Source organism: Galeopterus variegatus, unplaced genomic scaffold, assembly GCF_000696425.1.
Source record: "Galeopterus variegatus unplaced genomic scaffold, G_variegatus-3.0.2 Scaffold1814, whole genome shotgun sequence".
In the NCBI taxonomy this organism is placed as follows: Eukaryota; Metazoa; Chordata; class Mammalia; order Dermoptera; family Cynocephalidae; genus Galeopterus; species Galeopterus variegatus.
Genome location: NW_007727925.1, coordinates 77,269 through 82,468, shown reverse-complemented (window position 1 = coordinate 82,468; position 5,200 = coordinate 77,269).

Below are 5,200 nucleotides of genomic sequence, written 5' to 3'. Positions count from 1 at the left end.
CTTTGACATGATGATTTCCATTCTTTTGAGTATATATCCAGTGGTGAGTTTGCTGGATTTTATGGCAGTTCTGTCTGTAGTAGTTTGAGGAAACTCCCTACCATTTTCCATAATGGCTGCACTAATTTACAGTCTTACCAAGACTGTAGGAGGGTTTCCCTTTCTTTGCATCCTTGCCAGCATTAGTTATCGTCTGTCTTTTTGATAATAACCAGTCTAACTAGGGTGAGATGATATTGCAATGTGGTTTTGATTTACATTTTCCTGATGCTTAAGCCTTTTTTCATGTGTCTGTTGGCCATTTGTACAGTCTCCTTTGGGAAACGTCTATTCAGCTCCTTTGCCCATTTTTAAATTGGGTTACTTTTTTTTTTTTTTTTACTGTTAAGTTGTTCCTTGTGTATTCTGGATATTAATCCCTTTTGGATGCATAGTTTTCAAATATTTTCTCCCACTCCATAGGTTGCCTTTTCTCTCTGTTAATTGTTTCTTTCCCTTTGCAGAAGATTTTTCATATGATATAATCCTGCACTTTTGGGGTCTTATTCATAAAGTCTTTACCTAGTCCTACATCCTGATGTGATCACCCTATGCTTTCTTTTAGGAGTTTTACAGTTTCAGGTCTTATATTTAAGTCTTTTATCCATTTTGTGTAGGTTTTGGTATATGGTGAGATGTATGGATCTAGTTTTCTACATATGGATGTCCAATTTTCCCAGCACCATTTATTGAAAAGGCAGTCTTTTCTCCAAGTATGTTCTTGTTACCTTTGTCCAAAATCAGTTGACTGTACATTTGTGGGTTGATTTCTGGGTTCTCTATTCTATTTCATTGGTGTGAGTGTCTATTTTTATGCCAGTACCATGCTGTTTTGGTTACTATAGCTTTGTTGTATAATTTGAAATCAAGCAGTGTTATGCCTCTGGCTTTTTCTTTCCCCCTCAGGATTACTTTGGCTATTCAGGGTCTTTTACTGTTCCTTATGAATGTTAGGATTGTTTTTTCTATTTCTGTGAAGAATAGCATTATATTTGGATGGGGATTGCATTAAATTTGGATATCATTTTGGGTAGTGCGGACATTTTCATGTGGTTAATTCTTCCAATCCAAGAGCATGGAATGTCTTTCCATCTTTTTGCATCCTGTTTAATTTTCTTCATCCATGATTGGTAGTCTTGTTGTAGAGATCTTCCAACTTCATGGTTGAATTCATTCCCAGGTATTTTATTGTTTTGGTGACAATTTTAAATGGGCTTGCTTTCTTGATTTTTTTTCTGATAGTTTGTTACTGGAGTATAAAAATGCTACTGATTTTTGTGTGTTGATTTTGTATCCTGCAGCCTTACTGAAATCATTTATTAGCTCTAAGAGCTTTTTTGTAGAGGTTCTAGGTTTTTTGATATATATGATCATTTCATTTGCAAACAGGGACAGTTTGACTTCATCTTTTCCAATATGGATGCCCTTTATTTCTTTCTCTTGCCTGACTGCTCTGGCTAGTACATCAAGTACCTTGTTAAATATGAGTGGTGAGAGTGGGCATCTATGTCTTGTTCTTGTTTTTAAGGGAAAAGCTTCCAGCCTTTCCCCATTCAGGATATTGGCAGTGGGTTTGTCATATATTGCTTTTACTGTGTTGAGATACTTTGCTTTTATACCTAATTTACTGAGAGTCTTTATCATGAAGGGATGTTGAATTTTGTCAAATGCTTTTTCATCATCTCTTGAGATAATAATATGGTTTTTGTCCTTGATTCTGTTGATGTGGTATATCACATTTATTGACTTGCATATGTTGAACCATTCTTGCATACCTGGGATTAATCTCACTTGATCATGATATACAATTCTTTTGATGTATTGCTGTATTCTGTTTGCTAATATTTTGTTGAGGACTTTTGCATGTATGTCCATTAGAGATATTGGCTTTTATTTCTTTTTTTCTTTTTTGTATCTTTGTCCAGTTTTGGTATCAAGGTGATGCTGGCCTTATAGAATCAGTTTGGGGGAGTGGCTTCTATTTCAGTTTTTTGGAGTAGTTTGAAGATAACTGGTATTAATTCCTTTTTTTAAAGTTTGGTAGAATACGGCAGTAAAACTATCTGGCCCTGGGCTTTTCTTTGTTGGAAGATGGCTGATTACTGCTTCAATCTCGTTGATTGTTATTGGTCTGTTCAGATTTTTTTATGTTTTCTTGGTTCAGTCTTGCTAGTTTGTATGTGTCCAGAAATTTNTGGCAGTGGGTTTGTCATATATTGCTTTTACTGTGTTGAGATACTTTGCTTTTATACCTAATTTACTGAGAGTCTTTATCATGAAGGGATGTTGAATTTTGTCAAATGCTTTTTCATCATCTCTTGAGATAATAATATGGTTTTTGTCCTTGATTCTGTTGATGTGGTATATCACATTTATTGACTTGCATATGTTGAACCATTCTTGCATACCTGGGATTAATCTCACTTGATCATGATATACAATTCTTTTGATGTATTGCTGTATTCTGTTTGCTAATATTTTGTTGAGGACTTTTGCATGTATGTCCATTAGAGATATTGGCTTTTATTTCTTTTTTTCTTTTTTGTATCTTTGTCCAGTTTTGGTATCAAGGTGATGCTGGCCTTATAGAATCAGTTTGGGGGAGTGGCTTCTATTTCAGTTTTTTGGAGTAGTTTGAAGATAACTGGTATTAATTCCTTTTTTTAAAGTTTGGTAGAATACGGCAGTAAAACCATCTGGCCCTGGGCTTTTCTTTGTTGGAAGATGGCTGATTACTGCTTCAATCTCATTGATTGTTATTGGTCAAGTTTGAAGATAACTGGTATTAATTCCTTTTTTTAAAGTTTGGTAGAATACGGCAGTAAAACTATCTGGCCCTGGGCTTTTCTTTGTTGGAAGATGGCTGATTACTGCTTCAATCTCGTTGATTGTTATTGGTCTGTTCAGATTTTTTTATGTTTTCTTGGTTCAGTCTTGCTAGTTTGTATGTGTCCAGAAATTTATCCATTTCCTCCAGGTTTCAAATTTGTTGGTGTATTGTTGTTTATAATAGTCTCTAATGATTCTTTGTATTTCAGTGGCATCAGTTATAATGTTTCCTTTTGCATTTATGATTTTTGTTATTTGGGTCTTCTCTCTTCTCTTTTTTAGTTAGCTAAAGCTAATGGTTTGTCTATTTTGTTTATTTTCTCAAAAAACAACTTTTCGTTTCATTGATCTTTGGTGTTGTTTTTTGGGTCTCTATTTCACTTAGTTCTGGTCTGATCTTAATTTCTTTTTCATCTACTAATTTTGGGGTTGGATTGTTCTTGTTTTCCTAGTTCATTGATTTGCAGCATTAGGTTTTATATTTGAAATATTTCTATTATTTTGATGTGAGCATTTATTGCAATAAAATTCCCTGTTAGTACTGCTTTTGCAGTATCCCACAGATTTTGTTATGTTGTGTCTTTATTTTTGTTAGTTCAAGAATTTTTTTGATTTCCTGTTTAATTTCTTTTAAAATTACATTTTAGACCAATTGGACTTGGCAGATATCTACAGAACATTTCATCCAACAGCTACAGAATATGCATTCTTCTCCTCAGCATGTGGGACATTCTCCAAGATAGAGCACATATTAGGTCACAAATCAAGACTGAATAAATTTTTAAAAATTGAAATCATTTCAAGTATCTTTTCAGACCACAATGGATTAAAACTGGAATTAATAACAAGTGAAACTCTGGAAAATATGCAAATACATGGAACTAAAATAACATGCTCCTGAACGACCTATGGGTCCAAGAATAAGTTAAACAGGAAATTGAAAAATTTCTTGAAACTAAATGCTATTTTGATATATAAAAAAAGTGTTAAAATTTTCTTATTTGGATCAGCTTAATATACTAGTTATCTTTTTCATCATTCCATCAATGTGAAAATAAGTAAAAGAGGAGCAATAAACCATCAATCTCCTCCAAAAGGCATGGCTAGATTTTGGGCTTTGGAAGCCTCAGTGAATTCACTAATACTTATAAAAGTAGAGCATCATCAAGTGTTAGGTACAAAGGTTTGGAGGATGGGAATTGGAGGCCATGGATCTTCATAAGAATACAAATGAAACACTAAGAAGCTTAGTGTGGCTAGGAGCTGTCACACTGACAGAGCAGAGGCACCTGCTCCTGCTTGAGGCAAATCTGGATTTCAGGGACAGAGCTGGAAAACTGACTCTGGAGTTAGGATGGACACTCATATATTCCTGAGCTAGACAACCATCGTTTTTGGAACCAACAAATTTCTTATGAGTTTGTGAGTTGATAAATAGAAACAAAGTCCTCCAAACACCCTTAGTGGTTGTGCAATAAAGATATCTTAGCCTGCAAGTAATACTTTTGTATTATAGGTGCTTCAGATTTCAGCTGTAAGTGAATGGCTAAATACTGCTTAGAAATGCTTTCACTTCACCTATTTATTTTTTTCTCCATTTGGCTTTGCTAAGCAAAGGATGATGATTTGTCTGCTCAAACAAACAAAAAACACCACAAAAGCTTATAGTCACAACGTCTGCTTTTTATGCATAGAGCCCAGGAACACTGAGAAACTAAAGAAACAAAAAACAACAACAAATATAGTACATAGTTTGAAATAGGAAACATTATCACTGAGCAATTTCATCTTGCTCTCTCCTTACAGTAATAGGTTGGAGAAAACCCATCACTGTTTACTGTGCTGTCTCACATCAGGAAGCAGGATGTCAAGGGAACATTGTTGATTAAAAATTATATATCTGTATTTTTCATTAACAATGGCTTCAGTAAGCAACTAACACAACTAAGGTCAGAATGCCAGAGCATATGTAAGATGACCTCATTCCCATTCCCAGTATGCAGTTATTATTAGAAAATTCCAAAGATGTGGTCTAGATTAAATAACCCAGTAGACTCTAATGGGTCTAATGAAGATGCCTTTGAAGGCAGCAAATCCTTTGAAAGGAAGGATCTCAGGAATGGAGCTTTTGGCTCTTTGGAAGCTTCTGCCCTTCTGTGAAATAAAAACGCACATGGTACGGGCTTCTTTTGGGTTAGTAGCACACATTACATCTCTTACACCTGAATCTCACCAACCACAGCTGAGAAAGCAGATATTTGTAAATCTGAAGACAATAAGGTGGGAAAGTCCCATGAAGCCCAAAGTCTCCTGACTCAGAATTGTCTGGAGA